Below are 21,341 nucleotides of genomic sequence, written 5' to 3'. Positions count from 1 at the left end.
ACAAGGCTAGAGGAAGATCTGAGACAAAGAAATCTGACTTTTACCAGAGCTGACCAGAGGAAAGCACAAACACAGTCCCCCACTACCACAAATAATGCAGTCAAGTTTCCCACATTTGGGGAAATCACAGGGGTCAGCATACCCAGAATGCAATGAATGAACCTCACCCTGGGAGAACAATCTTCATGACCATGGTATCTCCTATGCAAAATAAGTATGATTTGGGATAGGGCTGGGGAGGGCCGCTGCTCAGGCACATCTCTGTCAAGTAAAGAAGATTCAACTGAGGCAGCACAAGGGAACTCTCATCTGGGGACAACAACTGCAGGGAGAACACATATTTTCAGATGAACATGGGAGGGCAGAAGGCTGCCTAATACTGAAGCACCCCCAAACAACAAACCAAATGCAACAACTAGTGCAAGGATTCCTGGAGGAAGGCCTGCAGCAGATGGATTTGCATATGGTGATGTCATCCAAGCAGTGGGTCAAAGTTGGCTTCAACCCTCGTCTGCATATGAATAGAGAAAAGGGGCGTGCAGGGCATGTCGGCCTTTTGCAGCGCTTGGATGACCCCTAGTTCGCATTAAACACCTCCACGCTCCTTCGGTGTGGGGCTCATGTTGGCTATGCCCCAGCCCCTGAAGCATTCAAGCTGATTTCTTGCAGAAGCTGGGCACTGTAACAGCTCCAGAGCTGCTCTGTATGGCAAGTAAAAGGGTGTGGGCCCTGCAGCACTACCTGTAGTTCGCATTGTGCGTTGGAAGGCACAAAGTAAGCAGATGGGAGAAGTCAGGATAGTGCGCAAGGGCATAGAAGGGAGCGGCTCAAGAAAAGAGAAGTGGAAACAGACAGCAAACTAGGCTGGAGAGCTCTTCTGTCTATATTTTGCAAACCTGCTCTTGTCCTCTCCAGCTGCTCCATGTAGATTTGACGTCTGGAAAGGTGCATAACCCACTGACAAGCAGGCACACTCCTGCATGAGTTTTCTCTCTCACTAGCTGGATGATACACAATCATTTGCATGTGCTCCACCTCCGACACACCACCCACCCAACCACCCAGTGACCAGAGCCACCCACAAGCCAACTGGCTCCGTGATTTAATTTGCACAGTGTAGTCATCCAGGCAGCATGTCCTTCTCAATGGAAGGATCTCTGGTTCCATGGAATCTTCCACATTGGAATGCTGCGGAATAAAAAGGATTTAAATATTCAGCTTGCTAGCATTCAATGTACCTGCGGCTTGGCTTTAGCACATGGGTCTTCATCCTGTGGCCCTCCAGCTGCTGTGAAACTACACATCCCAGCATGCCCTGCCACAGTTTTGCTATTAAGGTATGCTAAAACTGAGGCAGGGCATGCTGGGATGTGTAGTTCCACAGCATCTGGAGGGTCGCAGGTTGAAGACCCATGTTCTAGCATGCCTGTTCTATGATGCATGTACCGTGATGTCACAATCAGCTTGGAATGGGGTGTCTAGCAGGCATTTGCTGACAGCCACTTGAGGGAGACACACATCAGGAGATGCAGCATATCGGAGGTCTTCGATGCCTTTCCAGCAAATGCACACCACCTGCTGCTGGTCTGGACACAAAACAATGCCCACAATCGAAGTCCCAAAATGCCCAACTACAGGATTCATGTAAGTAGTGAATTTAGGAATGAATTTAGAAGTAGGAAATTAAGTTAGTTCACAAGTACATTCAAATTCAGATCTAAAGTCTAGGTAGGCCTCACGTCCTGGCAGCCCCCAGCACTTAAAAATGCCTTGATTAGAGGTAGAGAATTAAATGTAGATAAAAAGTAGACACAAAATAAGACTCCACAGAGCAGTTATCAGGTGTCTTTATCAATTGTTGCATTTAAAAAATCAAGCAATTAGGGAACACAATGTTGCAACAATGTAACCCTATTTGCAAAATAGTACTAAATAAGTTTGTCGATGTAAGACATTTGCAAAGGCGCATCCAAAACACGCTGGAAAATGCAACTGAATCTGTTTTTGGAGGCTAGAATAGGAAATGTGCATCGGTCCTACCAGTACTGAAAGCTCTTCTACCATCTCCCTTTTCTGAAAAGCCATTTAATATATGGTTCCCAGATAGGGGACATATCAGATATTGCCTTTCAAAAGCAGCAAATATCATACCACTTCTATTGCCATCAAAGATAAACATTGATTGTTTTCAGATATTGGATTGAAAAAGCAGTCTTTATTGACATAAAGAAGCAAAAAAACATACATAAACATTACACACATAAGTACTGTGTTGCAGCACAGATAAAACACAATACAAATGCTGTCGGTATAGTACAGTTCAAGAACTACAGCACAGGCCAGCCTACACTATAAATCATGAACTGCACTATACATTTAAACAATACAATAATACAACAGTTAATAAGGCTATGGGTGTGGAGTGTAAGAGGGTGAGGGAATCACAAGCCCGAAGCTTTATTGAAAGACAGACACATATAAAGGGAGGATTAATAAATACAAAGATATCCTTTACTATAGAATGTAGTCCAATCCGGTCTTTCAACTCTTCCACAACTTAAAAACGGATAGTGTTCCCAAGCCTTCCATCCTGGAATATCTTCAGTCTCTCGCCAATGAAGAAAACAATCCCTCCAGCAGACTCTTTAACCACGATACAAGATCACAGCCAAAAGGGCGAGAAGCAACTACACTTGCGTTTAACCAAAATAGCTAAAACGTAGTGGAGGAAAGTGCAGTGCACCAAAACATAAGCTGACACAATCATGGAGAATGCGCCAGCATATATGCTCTTCTATCTATATTTTGCAAACCTGCTCTTGTACCCTCCAGCTGCTCCATGTAGATTTGACGTCTGGCAAGGTGCATAACCCACTGACAAGCAGGCACACTCCTGCATGAGTTTTCACTCTCACTAGCTGGATGATACACATTCATTTGCATGTGCTCCACCTCCGACACACCGCCCACCCAACCACCCAGTCACCAGAGCCACCCACAAGCCAACTGGCTCCGTGACTTAATTTGCACAGTGCAGTCATCCAGGCAGCATGTCCTTCTCAATGGAATAATCTCTGGTTCCATGGAATCTTCCGCATTGGAATGCTGCGGAACAAAAAGGATTTAAACATTCAGCTTGCTAGCATTCAATGTACCTGCGGCTTGGCTCTAGCACATGGGTCTTCATCCTGTGGCCCTCCAGCTGCTGTGAAACTACACATCCCAGCATGCCCTGCCACAGTTTTGCTATTAAGGTATGCTAAAACTGAGGCAGGGCATGCTGGGATGTGTAGTTCCACAGCAGCTGGAGGGTCGCAGGTTGAAGACCCATGTTCTAGCATGCCTGTTCTATGATGCATGTTCCGTGATGTCACAATCAGCTTGGAATGGGGTATCTAGCAGGCATTTGCTGACAGCCACTTGAGGTAGACACACATCAGGAGATGCAGCATATCGGAGGTCTTCGATGCCTTTCCAGCAAATGCACACCACCTGCTGCTGGTCTGGACACAAAACAATGCCCACAATCGAAGTCCCAAAATGCCCAACTACAGGATTCATGTAAGTAGTGAATTTAGGAATGAATTTAGAAGTAGGAAATTAAGTTAGTTCACAAGTGCATTCAAATTCAGATCTAAAGTCTAGGTAGGCCCTACGTCCTGGCAGCCCCCAGCATTTAAAAATGCCTTGATTAGAGGTAGGGAATTAAATGTAGATAAGAAGTAGACGCAAAATAAGACTCCACAGAGCAGTTATCAGGTGTCTTTATCAATTGTTGCATTTAAAAAATCAAGCAATTAGGGAACACAATGTTGCAACAATGTAACCCTATTTGCAAAATAGTACTAAATAAGTTTGTCGATGTAAGACATTTGCAAAGGCGCATTTAAAACACACTGGAAAATGCAACTGAATCTGTTTTTGGAGGCTAGAATAGGAAATGTGCATCGGTCAAACAAGTACTGAAAGCTCTTCTACCATCTTCCTTTTCTGAAAAGCCATTTAATATATGGTTCCCAGATAGGGGACATATCAGATATTGCCTTTCAAAAGCAGCAAATATCATACCACTTCTATTGCCATCAAAGATAAACATTGATTGTTTTCAGATATTGGATTGAAAAAGCAGTCTTTATTGACATAAAGAAGCAAAAAAACATACATAAACATTACACACATAAGTACTGTGTTGCAGCACAGCCAAAACACAATACAAATGCTGTCGGTATAGTACAGTTCAAGAACTACAGCACAGGCCAGCCTACACTATAAATCATGAACTGCACTATACATTTAAACTATACAATAATACAACAGTTAATAAGGCTATGTGTGTGGAGTGTAAGAGGGTGAGGGAATCACAAGACCGAAGCTTTATTGTAACACAGACACATATAAGGGGAGGGGCAATAAATAGAAAGGTATCCTTTACTATAGAATGTAGTCCAATCCGACCTCTGTGCTCTTCCACAACTGAAAAACGGATAGTGTTCCCAAGCCTTCCATCCTGGAATATCTTTGGTCTTTCGCCAATGAAGAAAACAATCCCTCCCTCCAGCAGACCCTTCAACCACGATACAAGATCACAGCCAAAAGGCCGAGAAGCAACTACACTTGAGCTTAACAAAAATGGCTAAAACTTAGTGGAGGAAAGTGCAGTGCACCAAAACATAAGCTGACACAATCATGGAGAATGTGCCAGCATATATGCTCTTCTATCTATATTTTGCAAACCTGCTCTTGTCCCCTCCAGCTGCTCTATGTAGATTTGACGTCTGGCAAGGTGCATAACCCACTGACAAGCAGGCACACTCCTGCATGAGTTTTCTCTCTCACTAGCTGGATGATACACAATCATTTGCATGTGCTCCACCTCCGACACACCACCCACCCAACCACCCAGTCACCAGAGCCACCCACAAACCAACTAGCTCCGTGATTTAATTTGCACAGTGTAGTCATCCAGGCAGCATGTCCTTCTCAATGGAAGGATCTCTGGTTCCATGGAATCTTCCACATTGGAATGCTGCGGAACAAAAAGGATTTAAATATTCAGCTTGCTAGCATTCAATGTACCTGCGGCTTGGCTCTAGCACATGGGTCTTCATCCTGTGGCCCTCCAGCTGCTGTGAAACTACACATCCCAGCATGCCCTGCCACAGTTTTGCTATTAAGGTATGCTAAAACTGAGGCAGGGCATGCTGGGATGTGTAGTTCCACAGCAGCTGGAGGGTCGCAGGTTGAAGACCCATGTTCTAGCATGCCTGTTCTATGATGCATGTACCGTGATGTCACAATCAGCTTGGAATGGGGTGTCTAGCAGGCATTTGCTGACAGCCACTTGAGGGAGACACACATCAGGAGATGCAGCATATCGGAGGTCTTCGATGCCTTTCCAGCAAATGCACACCACCTGCTGCTGGTCTGGACACAAAACAATGCCCACAATCGAAGTCCCAAAATGCCCAACTACAGGATTCATGTAAGTAGTGAATTTAGGAATGAATTTAGAAGTAGGAAATTAAGTTAGTTCACAAGTACATTCAAATTCAGATCTAAAGTCTAGGTAGGCCTCACGTCCTGGCAGTTCCCAGCACTTAAAAATGCCTTGATTAGAGGTAGAGAATTAAATGTAGATAAAAAGTAGACACAAAATAAGACTCCACAGAGCAGTTATGAGGTGTCTTTATCAATTGTTGCATTTAAAAAATCAAGCAATTAGGGAACACAATGTTGCAACAATGTAACCCTATTTGCAAAATAGTACTAAATAAGTTTGTCGATGTAAGACATTTGCAAAGGCGCATCCAAAACACGCTGGAAAATGCAACTGAATCTGTTTTTGGAGGCTAGAATAGGAAATGTGCATCGGTCCTACCAGTACTGAAAGCTCTTCTACCATCTCCCTTTTCTGAAAAGCCATTTAATATATGGTTCCCAGATAGGGGACATATCAGATATTGCCTTTCAAAAGCAGCAAATATCATACCACTTCTATTGCCATCAAAGATAAACATTGATTGTTTTCAGATATTGGATTGAAAAAGCAGTCTTTATTGACATAAAGAAGCAAAAAAACATACATAAACATTACACACATAAGTACTGTGTTGCAGCACAGATAAAACACAATACAAATGCTGTCGGTATAGTACAGTTCAAGAACTACAGCACAGGCCAGCCTACACTATAAATCATGAACTGCACTATACATTTAAACAATACAATAATACAACAGTTAATAAGGCTATGGGTGTGGAGTGTAAGAGGGTGAGGGAATCACAAGCCCGAAGCTTTATTGAAAGACAGACACATATAAAGGGAGGATTAATAAATACAAAGATATCCTTTACTATAGAATGTAGTCCAATCCGGTCTTTCAACTCTTCCACAACTTAAAAACGGATAGTGTTCCCAAGCCTTCCATCCTGGAATATCTTCAGTCTCTCGCCAATGAAGAAAACAATCCCTCCAGCAGACTCTTTAACCACGATACAAGATCACAGCCAAAAGGGCGAGAAGCAACTACACTTGCGTTTAACCAAAATAGCTAAAACTTAATGGAGGAAAGTGCAGTGCACCAAAACATAAGCTGACACAATCATGGAGAATGCGCCAGCATATATGCTCTTCTATCTATATTTTGCAAACCTGCTCTTGTCCCCTCCAGCTGCTCCATGTAGATTTGACGTCTGGCAAGGTGCATAACCCACTGACAAGCAGGCACACTCCTGCATGAGTTTTCACTCTCACTAGCTGGATGATACACATTCATTTGCATGTGCTCCACCTCCGACACACCGCCCACCCAACCACCCAGTCACCAGAGCCACCCACAAGCCAACTGGCTCCGTGACTTAATTTGCACAGTGCAGTCATCCAGGCAGCATGTCCTTCTCAATGGAATAATCTCTGGTTCCATGGAATCTTCCGCATTGGAATGCTGCGGAACAAAAAGGATTTAAACATTCAGCTTGCTAGCATTCAATGTACCTGCGGCTTGGCTCTAGCACATGGGTCTTCATCCTGTGGCCCTCCAGCTGCTGTGAAACTACACATCCCAGCATGCCCTGCCACAGTTTTGCTATTAAGGTATGCTAAAACTGAGACAGGGCATGCTGGTATATGTAGTTCCACAGCAGCTGGAGGGTCGCAGGTTGAAGACCCATATTCTAGCATGCCTGTTCTATGATGCATGTTCCGTGATGTCACAATCAGCTTGGAATGGGGTGTCTAGCATGCATTTGCTGACAGCCACTTGAGGGAGACACACATCAGGAGATGCAGCATATCGGAGGACTTCGATGCCTTTCCAGCAAAATGCACACCACCAGCTGCTGGTCTGGACACAAAACAATGCCCACAATTGAAGGCTCAAAATGCCCAACTACAGGATTAATATAAGTAGTGAATTTAGGAATGAATTTAGAAGTAGGAAATTAAGTTAGTTCACAAGTACATTCAAATTCAGATCTAAAGTCTAGGTAGGCCTCACGTCCTGGCAGCCCCCAGCATTTAAAAATGCCTTGATTAGAGGTAGGGAATTAAATGTAGATAAGAAGTAGACACAAAATAAGACTCCACAGAGCAATTATCAGGTGTCTTTATCAATTGTTGCATTTAAAAAAATCAAGCAATTAGGGAACACAATGTTGCGACAATGTAACCCTATTTGCAAAATAGTACTAAATAAGTTTGTCGATGTAAGACATTTGCAAAGGCGCAAACAAAACACGCTGGAAAATGCAACTGAATCTGTTTTTGGAGGTTAGAATAGATGCAGGATCAAGTAGCTCAATGGGTAGGGTATTTGATTAGAATTCAACAGGTTATAGGTTTGAATCCTGGGTATGATAGTTTGAGGTGTTATTTAATAAAGTATGTTTATATACTAGTCACACATGGCTTACTTGTACAAATGGCATGTCACCAGTTAGTGCTGACTGCTAATATGCCATTTGCACAAACACGCCATGTGTGACTGTATATGCATTTAAGGAGGGCACCCCGGCAATACCACAAACCATTGAGTGTCAAGTATACTAGATATATCTTCATATCTCATGTGCTTTCTCTGAGACCAATCTTGTTATGCCCCTTCCCCACAAGGCATGCGCCTTTTGTCTATATTGCAAAAATGGGGAGGGGGGGGGGCATATAATTATCTGTCACAGGGCACCAAAAAGTCTAGTTATGGCTCTGGTATGCATTATGTAATCTGGCAGACCATATCTCCAACACTGGCTGGTTGGAATAGAAATCCGGTTATCTATGTGAGCAAATGACCATCAACGATTTACTCTCAAACACTAGAAAATGGACAAAAATGGTCCCCTAAACAAATTGGTTAAATTTTGGGTTTAACCAATTTGTGTAATGACCATTTTTGACCACTTTTCTAGTGTTTGGGAGCAAATGGTTAATTGACATTTGCTCCTATACATTACCAGATTTTCATTCCATCCATCCAGACTGGATAGATAGCCTGACAGATAATTGTGTAGTGTACGCCCAGGATAACTGTCAGTTGTGCTTTCTTTTATGACGGCACATAAATGGGTGGGCAGATCCAGAGCAAGCACTGCCCACTCATGCATAGTTGTCAACTGATGTGAAGTTCCAGGGGGCAATCTCAGTTATAAAGAAAAGTATCTGGAAATTGTCCCTAGTTTAAAAAAAAAATAAAAAAAAATTGATCAACTCCATTTATTTAGTATGATATCCCAGGTGATAGGATGCCGGCAGTCAGAACAACATACTTTATTAAATAACACATCTCAAACTACCATACCCAGGATTCAAACCTATAACCTGTTGAATTCTAATCAAACACCCTACCTATTGAGCTATTTGATCCTGCATAAAAATTGTGAACATTATATGAAGCTATTGGTACTTTGAAAAAAAAAGTATCAGCATTACAACGCAGCAGATCCATGCAGTTTGCAGCCACACACTACATGTATCTGCTCAGCCACAATGCTGATTATTTCTTCACAAAGTACAAGGTGAGCTCCAAACAGAATTCTCTAGCTTAGAATTATGCCAAACCTAGAAGTCGGGCCCCCCACCCTGGGATCCCCCAGAGGGAGGCCTGCACCGTCATGCGGCAGGCTTGTCCGTTTTGGAAGCAGGCTGATGGGCAGCCCAGGCTTGCTTCAGTCTGGGCTTGGCAGGTCTGGAAGCATGAGCTTGCTTTGGGTATGCCTGACCTTGGGTACGCTTTACCTTGAGGATGAAAGGGCCAAGGGAAAGTACTTTTAGCCTTCTGCGTGGTAGAAGTCATACTAGGTAGGCAAGCTGTTTTAGCGGTAGCCAGATCAGCTACAATCTTATTGAGGTCTTCTCCAAAGAGAGTGTCTCCCTTGAAAGGAAGCACCTCCAGGGTTTTCTTGGAATCCATATCCACCGACCAGGATCTCAACCAGCTGTATAAAGTATTACCTTGGAACTGGCTCTCCACTCCCCATTATCTGGTTATCATGGCTTCCTCCGCCAGTGTCCAGACTCGCTTGCTGAAGCTCGGCCACTTCTTCCTAGCAGCAGGCTCCTGGATCACTGGGCAGCAGAGGTGCTTGGGAGCCGGAAGGGGGCGGAGCAATCAGGCAGGCAGTTGCAGTGCTGCCCAGCTATCTGTGGTGTGAGAAGAAGCAGGGGCACCCCACCGCTGGCAGTGCTGCAGCTAGCGGTGGTGGCAGCGGCGAGGCTGCTGGGCTGGGTCTTTAAAAAGGTGGAAAGAAGGGTGTTACGGCATGGAATGTACAAACTGCGAGACCCTGCTGGTAGCGCCTTTGTCTATTTAGTAGGAAGGGCACGTAACAGCCGGAGGGCAATGGAGGAAGCCCCTTTAGGGCTGGAGCCCGGCGGCAACTGACTCCGTTGTCTCTGGCAGTTCCGCCCCTGGACTAGAGGAATGGTCAAGAACATGGCAACATTTAATGCCAAAAAATGCAAAATCATACACGTCTCAAAAATACAAAGGCTAACTATAATATTAAGGGCATTATAATGGCAAGAGGAAAGCTATCTAAGTATTACTATTTCAGGTGAGCAATGTAACAAAGCAATAGGAAAGGCAAGTCAGATGCTTGTTTGCATAGGTAAAGAACCAGTAGCAGAAAAAAGTAATACAGGTTGAGTATCCCATATCCAAATATTCCGAAATACGGAATATTCCGAAATACGGACTTTTTTGAGTGAGACTGAGATAGTGAAACCTTTGTTTTTTGATGGCTCAGTGTACACAAACTTTGTTTAATACTCAAAGTTATTAAAAATATTGTATTAAATGAACTTCAGACTGTGTGTATAAGGTGTATATGACACATAAATGAATTCTGTGAATGTACACACACTTTGTTTAATGCACAAAGTTATAAAAAATATTGGCTAAAATGACCTTCAGGCTGTGTGTATATGGTATATATGAAACATAAATGCATTCTGTGCTTAGATTTAGGTCCCATCACCATAATATCTCGTTATGGTATGCAATTATTCCAAAATACAGAAAAATCCGATATCCTAATGACGCGGTTGTTGTTTTTGGGAGTGATACTGGACACAGAAGAGGTTTTCTTCTAGTGGAATGGCTCTGGAGATCCAGAGTCTGGTCAAACAAATTCTGAAACCAGCAAGAGTGTTAATCCATCAATGCATTCGGTTGCTGGGGAAGATGGTTGCGGCCTACGAGGCCATTCAGTTTGGCAGGCTCCATGCCAGAGTGTTCCAGTGGGACCTGTTGGACAAGTGGTCCGGATCCCACCTACACATGCACCGGAGGATAATCCTGTCTTCCAAGACCAGAATCTCACTCCATTGGTGGCTGCACAGTTCTCACCACCTAGAGGGGCGATGGTTTGGGATCCAGGACGGGATCCTAGGGACCACGGATGCAACCCTCCGAGGCTGGGGAGCAGTCACACAGGGGGAAAACATCCAAGGAAGATGGTCAAGTCAGGAAAGTTGTCTCCACATAAATGTTCTGGAGTTAAGGGCCATTTAATAACTGCAGACACAGTACGCACTGGGACGGGTGCCCAGCATCCTCTACGGACTAAGAGAAAAGGATTTACCAGTAGGTATTAAAATCCTATTTTCTCTAAAGTCCTAGAGGATGCTGGGGACTCCGTAAGGACCATGGGGATAGACGGGCTCCGCAGGAGACATGGGCACTTTAAGAAAGACTTTAGTTCTGGGTGTGCACTGGCTCCTCCCTCTATGCCCCTCCTCCAGACCTCAGTTTGATACTGTGCCCAGTGGAGACTGGGTGCTTTTCAGGAGCTCTCCTGAGCTTTCTGACAGAAAGTATTTTGTTAGGTTTTTAATTTTCAGGGAGCACTGCTGGCAACAGACTCCCTCATCGAGGGACTGAGGGGAGAGAAGCAGCCCTACTCTCTGAGTTGCAAGGTCCTGCTTCTTAGGCTACTGGACACCATTAGCTCCAGAGGGATTGGTACGCAGGATCTCACCCTCGCCGTCCGTCCCAGAGCCGCGCCTCCGTCCCCCTCGCAGAGCCGGAAGATAGAAGCCGGGTGAGTATGAGAAGAAAAGAAGACTTCAGAGGCGGCAGAAGACTTCATGATCTTCACTGAGGTAACGCACAGCACTGCAGCTGTGTGCCTTTGCTCCCATACACCTCACATACTCCGGTCACTGTAAGGGTGCAGGGCGCAGGGGGGGCGCCCTGGGCAGCAATATTAACCTCTTTCGCAAAAATATAACATATATACAGCTGGGCACTGTATATATGTATGAGCCCCCACCAATTTTACAGTTTAAGCGGGACAGAAGCCCGCCTCCGAGGGGGCGGGGCTTCTCCCTCAGCACTCACCAGCGCCATTTTTTCTCCACAGCACCGCTGAGAGGAAGCTCCCCGGACTCTACCCTGCTTATACCACGTTAGACAAGAGGGTTGAAAAGAGGGGGGGGGGGGGGGGCACATAATTCGCAAATTACATACAGCAGCACTACTGGGCAAACATTAAGTTACTGTTTTATTCCTGGGTTATATAGCGCTGGGGTGTGTGCTGGCATACTCCCTCTCTGTCTCTCCAAAGGGCCTTGTGGGGAAACTGTCTTCAGAAAAAGCATTCCCTGTGTGTGTGGTGTGTCGGTACACGTGTGTCGACATGTCTGAGGAAGAAGGCTATATTAGAGAGGAGCGGGAGCAAATGAATATGGTGTCTCCGCCGACAGCTGATTGGATGGATATGTGGAATGTTTTAAATGCTAGTGTAAACTCATTGCACAAAAGATTAGACAAGGCAGAAGCTTTGGGACAGTCAGGGTCTCAACCCATGCCTGATCCTATTTTGCAGGGACTGTCAGGGTCTCATAAGCGCCCACTATCCCAGTTTGTTAACACAGATACCGACACGGATTCTGACTCCAGTGTCGATTACGATGATGCAAAGTTACAGCCAAAATTGGCAAAATCCATTCGATTTATGATTATGGCAATAAAAGATGTTTTGCACATCACAGAGTAACCCCCTGTCGCTGACAAGAGGGTACATATGTACAAGGGAAAGAAGCCTGAGGTAACCTTTCCCCCCTCACACGAGCTGAACGAGTTATGTGAAAAAGCTTGGAAATCTCCAGATAAAAGACTGCAGATTTCCAAAAGGATTCTTATGGCGTATCCTTTCCCATCAACGGATAGGTTACGATGGGAATCCTCCCCTAGGGTGGACAAAGCATTAACACGCTTATCCAAGAAGGTAGCCCTCCCGTCCCAGGATACGGCTACCCTCAAAGAGTGTGCTGACCGCAAACAGGAGATTACCCTGAAGTCCATTTATACACATTCAGGTACCTTACTCAGACCGGCAATTGCGTCGACCTGGGTGTGTAGTGCTGTAGCGGCATGGACAAATGCCTTATCTGAGGGGATGGATAGCCTAGACAAGGATACTATTTTATTGACCCTGGGGCATATAAGAGATGCTGTCCTATATATGTGTGTATGCAAACTACCGGTGGTGCTGCAGGGCCCACACCCTTTTACTTGTCTTGTAGAGCAGCTCTGAAGCTGTTACAGTGCCCAGCTGCTGCAAGAAATCAGCTTGAATGCTTCAGGGGCTTGGGCATGGCCAACATGAGCCCCACACCGAAGGAGGGTGGGGGTGTTTAATGCAAACTTGGGGTTATCCAAGCGCCGCAAAAGACCGCCATGCCCCGCATGCCCCTTTTCTCTTTTCATATACAGATGAGGGTTCCAGCCAACTTTGGCCCACTGCTTGGATGACATCACCGAATGCAAATCCGTCTGCTGCAGACCTTCCCCCAGGAATGCTTGCAATAGTTGTTGCATATGGTTTAATGTCTGAGGGTGCTTCAGTATTAGGCAGCCTTCCGCCCTCCCATGTTCATCTGAAAAGATGTGGTCTCCCTGCAGTTGTTGTCCTCAGACGAGAGTTCCCTTGTGCTTCCTCAGTTAAATCTCCTTAACTTGACGAGGGTGTGCCCGAGCAGCCGCCCTCCCCAGCCCTTTCCCAACACATACTTATCTTGCATATGAGATCTTTTGATCATGAAGATAGTTCTCACAGGTTGAGGTTCATCCTGGCCCCGCTCTCCGCTGGAGAGCGCTGATGAGGACAGCAGCGGGGCTTCAGCAGCAGGGTGAGTATGTGTGGCCAGAGACCTCCCTTCCCATGTGCAGGCCTGCAGAGTGTGCCGCGCAGGATGGGGCATGTGACACTCTCCCTCCCTGGGGCTCTTCCAGATGTAGCTCCTCAGCAGTATTTTTCCCGGGCTGCGCGGCGCTCTCCCCGACTGGCATCCGCCCTGGAACACTGCCTTCCTCAACGCAACATCAGCAGGGGGCCCGGGCCTCATCACCATCCCAGGTCTTTCTCATGTATGTATCATGTATGTGTGTGTGATATATGTATGAATCATATATGTTTGTGATATCTATCTATCTATCTATCTATCTATCTATCTATCTATCTATCTATCTATCGTATGTGTGTGTATATATGTATCTATCATGTATGTATGTATCTATCTTGTATGTATGTGTTCTATCTATCTATCTATCTATCTATCTATCTATCTATCTATCTATCTATCTATCTATCGTGTGTGTGATATATGTATGTATCTATCATGTATGTGTTATATGTATGTATCACACCTTCCTCTATACATATACATACATACATACATACATGCATACATACACACACCTATATCTGTACGTACACTGACATACACACACCAACATCTATACATAAACACGCTGACCCCTAAACGTACACCAACGTACCCACATGTGAATCTATACATACATGTGCTGACACCTGGACATACACTGATGTACCCACACCTAACATCTATACATACACATGCTAACAACTGGACGTATACAGACGTACCCACATTTGCATCCATGCATATATAGATGTAGGTGTGTGTACGTCAGTGTACGTCCAGGTGTCAACGCGTGTATGTATAGATGCAGGTGTGGGTACGTCTGTGTATGTCCAGGTGTCAGAATGTGTATGTATAGATGCAGGTGTGGGAACGTCAGTGTAGGTTCAGGTGTCAGCGCGTGTATGTATAGATGCAGGTGCTTGTATGTCCAGATGTCAGTGCATGTATGTATAGATGCAAGTGTGGGTACGTCGGTGTATGTCCATTTGTCAGCGCGTGTATATATAGATGCAGGTGCTTGTATGTTGGTGTATGTCCAGGTGTCAGCATGTGTATGTATAGATGCAGGTGTGGGAATGTTGGTGTATGTCCAGGTGTCAGGGCGTGTATGTATGGATATTAGGTGTGGGTACATCAGTGTATGTCCAGGTGTTAGCGCATGTATGTATAGATGCAGGATAATAATCGCACAGCGTGCCCCCCGCCAACCACAAACCTCCCCCACCCCCCTGTATGACATAAACACCGCTAATTCCACTTACACACAATAATTTCAGTTTGCGACCAGGAGCCGGCAATGTATGTGCACCCAAATGAAGCCACTGTACATGCCCTGCAGGCTGCTATGTACTGCACAGGTGCAACAAATTTAAATGCCCTATCTTTAAAATGGGGCATATTTTACTAAATTAAAAAAACCTGTAACTTTCTGTAAAACCTTAACCCCAAAAGGCACTACACTAACATCGGGGTGTAGAGTTGGATGTTGATCCAAGGCACCAACAGGCTAAAGCTTTGACTGTTCCCAGGATGCCTTGCACCGCCTCCTCTATAACCCTGCCCAGTGGCGTAACTAGACCTTTGTGGGCCCCATAGCAAAATTCTGAATGGGCCCACCAGCACTCAACAAAAATGAGTGGCGTTTGGGGTCAGAAAAGTAGAGGGGAAGGGGTCTGACAGAGTAGGGGGCAGGACATGAATGAATAGAAACTGAGGTGTCCATTATATAAAGAAATACAGTATGTGTGTCTGTGTGTATATCACACACACACATATAAGGGAAATTCAAATGCCCTCAATTATTGCGCCCATTACACTCTGGTTTAGGTGCACAAAGCACCTAAACCTGAATAAAGTAATGGGCGCGATCGTGAAAAGACACCGTTTGGTTGCCCAAATGGGTCTCTTTGCACACATTTCAGCTTGTTTCCCCTGGGGGTAGCGAGCTGAAATAAACATGTCGCACCCGTTAGCAGCAACATTAGAATAGCTGCTGACGGGCACGATTGAGGGAGGAAAGGGACATTTGAATCCAGCCCATAGATGCAATGTGAATATGTAATTTGTACCTTCCTATCTTAAAATGTATATAGTAGTGTATACACTAGAGGTCTTTCCGAACCCCCTAATCCTAACATTGTAATTTGCTTTAGGGCGCACCTCCAATTAGTCTAGTGTTTCGTATTTTCACATTAAATACTTTCTTGCATTGGTTGGTTAAAGATTAGATCGTATATTTTTCTAGATATAGCTGTGCATAGTCTACAAGGCTACATGCTTCACCCCTAACTAGAGATGTGCAGCGGGCATTTTTCGTGTTTCATGTTTTGGTTTTGGTTTCGGATCCGCAGTTGTGTTTTGGATACGGACGCGTTTTGGCAAAACCACCCTTTCGGGTTTTGGATTCGGGTGATTTTTTTTTAAAACCTCAAACAGCTAAAATCATAGAATTTGGGGGTAATTTTGATCCTATAGTATTAAGCTCAATAACCATAATTTCTACTCCTTTCCAGTCTATTCTGAACACCTCACACCTCCCAATATTATTTTTAGTCCTAAAATTTGCACCAAGGTCCCTGGATGACTAAGCTAAGCGACCCAAGTGGGCAGCACAAACACCTGGCCCATCTAGGAGTGGCACTGCAGTGTCAGACAGGATGGCACTTAAAAAAATAGCCCCAAACAGCACATGATGCAAAGATAAATAAAAAAAGAGGCGCAAGATGAAATTGTAGTGTGTCTCTCCTGCTCAGTGTCAGTTCTCAGTAGTATCCTCATCAGTGCTCAGTATCACTGCTCATTGTCTTGTGCTGCATTGTGGTGCTCAGTATACTAGAGTACATTACTAATAGTCCAGTGCTGCATCTTGCTGCTCAGTGTCAGTTCTAGTATCCTCATCAGTGCTCAGTATCACTGCTCATTGTTTTGTGCTGCATTGTGGTGCTCAGTATACTACAGAACATTACTAATAGTCCAGTGCTGCATCTGGCTGCTCAGTGTCAGTTCTAGTAATCTCATCAGTGCTCCGTATCACTGCTCATTGTCTTGTGGTGCTCAGTATACTACAGTACATTACTAATACTCCAGTGTCTTGTGCCGCATATGGCTGCTGTAGGGTGCTGTGGTAGTGTCCTGTCACTGTGCATATGTCATCATTCCAGTCACAGTGACATACCCTCCAACTGTACCTTTTTAATAGGTACAGTACCTTTTTTCATGGTCTGTACCTATTTTTGGCTCTCCAAACTTCCATTGAAAGTATAGGAAAAGGGGCGTGACCACGCCCCCCTTTACCCGTGACCACGCCCCTTTTCCTAATTTGTACCAATTTTTGTGTGTAAAATGTTGGAGGGTATGCAGTGATATCTGGTATCTATCTAGTGGTATCTAATTCCAGACATTACCACCGTCTAATTCCAGATATATTACTGGCATATAATTCCACACATTAAAAAATGGAGAACAAAAAGGTGGAGGGTAAAATAGGGAAAGATCAAGATCCACTTCCACCTAGTGCTGAAGCTGCTGCCACTAGTCAAGGCAGAGACAATTCAATGCCATCAACATTATGTAATTATTATACGATACATTATATATCATATCATTGTATGGTTGTAAAATACAACTTAAAAACTTTAATGAATAAATACATAAAGTAGCTTTTATGTAACCTTTTTAAACCTATTAGCATAGACCGAATCTCATCGTGTGTATAGGCCTTTAGTTCAACAACAGCATGGGACCAGTTAGTGTGTTTTGACCACTGCACAGCACCTGGTGTTATATAGTAAGCACCACTATGGCATAGTATACAGCATTATGGGCCTGATATGAGTGTGACCAGCGGTGATGTGGAATGCAGTAGGAGGTGCTGTTTAGTAAGCACCACTTCTATATTCACCATGCAGTATATTGTGTGAATATAGAAGTGTTGGCTGTGTTATATATTAGAGTAATTATTGCAGCTCCCAGCTAAAATTGCAACAATGTAATTTAGTGACAAGTTGCAGAGATTAACCCTTTCTGTGGCTGCTGCACAACCTCTAATAATATCGCTGAATTCAATTAGGGAGATGTTCTCACCCCGCGAGCAAGCGCAGGTATATGCCACACTTATGGTAACATTGGATTTGCAGATATTTTCTTGCAGGGGTGTTTCTAAACAATTTGGCTTCAAATGCGTGCCCCCCGCCACCATTGGCATTAAAAATTGTGCCCCTCCCCCATATATATATATATAAAAAAAACTATATTTGCGTGAGCGCTCCGGATGGGATGGGGGGGCGTGACCTCGCAAAAATGGGTATGGTCTCCATAAAATGGGCGTAGCCTTGCAGGCAAAGACTACCTTACACCCCAGTTCTTGACCCTGCACCAACAGACCTCGGCCACCACAGGGAAAAAAGTACAGTAATTTCCACCATGTTAAGCCCCACACATTAATGCCCTTTGGAACATATTATGTCACTCACCACAATATCTGTGATACACTATGCCCTACAGTAAAGCTTCTAATTACTTTTACAAAAACTGCTCAATGCCAAGAGTTTCACGTGCTGGGTGTCATGCTCATTGCCAGGGGTTTCACTCTCTGGATGTCATGCTCATTGCCAGGGGGAACGCAGTAGGAGGTGTTATATACTATAGTAAGCACCACTATGGCATAGTATATAGCATTATATATATTGTGAGCACTGGTGATGTTGAGTGCAGTAGAGCTGCTGCTGGGTAATTACAATTGACTACAACCACCAATATATTCTGCTGCACTATATATATGCAAAGCTAATTCTGCTGGGTAATTACAACTGACTACAACCACCAATATATTCTGCTGCACTATATCTATATTTGCAAAGCTAATTCTGCTGGGTAATTACAATTGACTACAACCACCAATATATTCTGCTGCACTATATCTATATATGCAAAGCTAATTCTGCTGAGTAATTACAATTGACTACAACCACCAATATATTCTGCTGCACTATATCTATATATGCAAAGCTAATTCTGCTGGGTAATGCAAATTGAAACATTATTGCATAGTATGTGATTTTGAAGTACTTTTTTAAAGTTTTGAATGATATAGACCCAGTTTAATCTTTGTGGAATGCCTGGTTGTTGTTTTTAAGGTAATTTATTGCCTGGCATTTGAGGGGGTGGGGTGTGGTTACAGATTTCAATTATTGATTTCACTTGTAATAGTCTTCTACTTAAGTCCAATGGTGTAGGCTGTGCAAAGCCGTTTGGCTGTGCATTTATTGATCTAAGCGTGCATTTTTATCAAAGCGTGATAAAATTGACACATAACAGCAGTGTTCAATCAGCATTAATTTATCTTCAGCTGATATCGATTGTGAATTGACGTTTCTTCTCTTCTTGTCACCTACAGGTAATTACAATTGACTACAACCACCAATATATTCTGCTGCACTATATCTATATATGCAAAGCTAATTCTGCTGGGTAATGCAAATTGAAACATTATTGCATAGTATGTGATTTTGAAGTACTTTTTTAAAGTTTTGAATGATATAGACCCAGTTTAATCTTTGTGGAATGCCTGGTTGTTGTTTTTAAGGTAATTTATTGCCTGGCATTTGAGGGGATGGGGTGTGGTTACAGATTTCAATTATTGGTTTCACTTGTAATAGTCTTCTACTTAAGTCCAATGGTGTAGGCTGTGCAAAGCCATTTGGCTGTGCATTTATTGATCTAAGCGTGCATTTTTATCAAAGCGTGATAAAATTGACACATAACAGCAGTGTTCAATCAGCGTTCAATCGAAGTGAAAAAGAAGGAAAACAGAAGCACACCAATCTAACAAAACAAAGAAAACTGAAGAACTAATAACAAATGTGAGTCACTTACTCCTCAGATCACTCACCTCCTGATTGTTGCATCTGATTACATAGCACAGAACTACCTTACTTGGACATTTCATAAACCATCCATTTCACCTACAAATGCCTGTATCTGTATTATTGTAATTTTGTTTTTTAAGCACAGCTGCACCAATGCAATTTTACCTGCATACACTTAAAACATCTAACATAATTACCATTGCTTCTTAAACCTCTCACAATCCTTTCATTTCTTACACTCCAAATACTTTTCTGCATACACTTTATCTACGCTTTTGACTCATTTCATACTAAATCTACACCCCTTGAGCCTACACTGCTTTTCTCACCTGCATTTCTGCAATTCTTCTGCTCGGATTGCCTTACAGTCTCCTCTCCTACTTCCACTTTCCCTCAACCTATTTACCTACTTAACACTATGTCAATGTTTTCTTATACTCCCCACATCACTCAGTGTTTACCTAATAATGTATCTTTAGCCTTCCCCCCTAGTCTCCTCCACCTCCTCCTCTCTCCCCTCCTCTGTCTCCCCTCCATCCCTCTGTTTCCTTCCCCCACCTTTCCTGTTACCCCACTTTCATTCACCTCTGCCCCATGGTCCTGCTACCCCACAACTCAGCCCTGCTCCCTCTCTCCCTTCCCTGTCACCTCCCCACACCCCCATCCACATCACACTGACCTCCCTCCCTGCCCACCTCCTGCAGTTTCCCCTCCTAGCTCAGGCACCCGTACCATCACTACTCTCTCATCATCCCTGCCCTCAAACTTAATCCCACCTCATCGCTACAGCAACCCTGAAAATCTAATTCACATCTCTCCCACAAACTCATACCCCCTATCCTGTGCCCTCTGGAATGCCAGATCTGTTTATAACAAACTGGTCCCCACTCATGACCTTTTCATTTCCAACTCCCTACACCTACTAGCCATTACTGAAACTTGGATTACGCCCTCTGACACTACTTCTGCTGCTGCTCTCTCTGCTGGGGGCCTTACATTCACACACACACCCCGACCTGGGGGTCGCCATGGGGGTGGTGTTGGGGTCCTTTTACCTTCTAGTTACTCCTACCAACTCATACCACCAGAACCATCCCTTATATTCTCTACAGTTGAGGTCCACGCCATATGCCTCTTCCAACCAGTCCATCTTAGAGTAGCTGTCATTTACCGCCCCCCTGGCACTGCTTCCAAATTAATCGACAACTTTGCTTCCTGGCTTCCTCACTTCCTCTCTTCTGACATTCCCACCATTATCCTAGGCGATTTCAACATCCCTATTGACATCCCCACACAATCCCCTGCCTCTAAACTCCTTAACCTCACCTCTTCACTTGGTCTCTCCCAGTGGACCTCCTCACCCTCCCATGCGAATGGGAGCTCACTGGATCTGGTCTTCACTCACCGCTGTGATATTTCTGATTTTTCCAACTCCCCATTTCCCCTCTCTGACCACCACCTGCTCTCCTTCAACCTATCTCTCTCGACTTCCCCATCTCTACCTCCTAAGGCTACCATCACTAAGCGTAACATTGAAGCTATTGACACCACATTCCTTTCCTCCCTGTTTGACTCACTTCTCTCTCCTATTCTCTCTCTCTCATGCCCTGAACAAGCCACTTCCACATACAATGCTTCCCTTACTTCTGCTCTTGACTCTGTTGCTCCACCAACCACTATTCACCCTCACAAATTAACACCTCAACCCTGGCACACCAAATGCACCAGATATCTGCAAAAATGCTCACGTACGGCTGAGCGACACTGGAGGAAATCACGCTCCAAGGCAGACTTCCTCCATTTCAAACTTAT

At 44.3% G+C, this 21,341-nt stretch overlaps 1 non-coding gene across 1 annotated transcript; it reads right to left on the bottom strand.

The window, feature by feature from the left end:
* Nucleotides 1-54: 54 nt before the first annotated feature.
* Nucleotides 55-218, bottom strand: LOC134950502 (U1 spliceosomal RNA). Its single transcript, XR_010183409.1, has one exon. It is a non-coding gene; the product is annotated as a U1 spliceosomal RNA (small nuclear RNA).
* Between the last annotated feature and the right edge of the window lie 21,123 nt (nucleotides 219-21,341).

The sequence above is a fragment of the Pseudophryne corroboree genome, chromosome 8 (assembly GCF_028390025.1).
Source record: "Pseudophryne corroboree isolate aPseCor3 chromosome 8, aPseCor3.hap2, whole genome shotgun sequence".
NCBI classification, from domain to species: domain Eukaryota; kingdom Metazoa; phylum Chordata; class Amphibia; order Anura; family Myobatrachidae; genus Pseudophryne; species Pseudophryne corroboree.
Note: the sequence above shows the minus strand (reverse complement) of the source record. Positions and strands in the feature narration are given on the sequence as shown.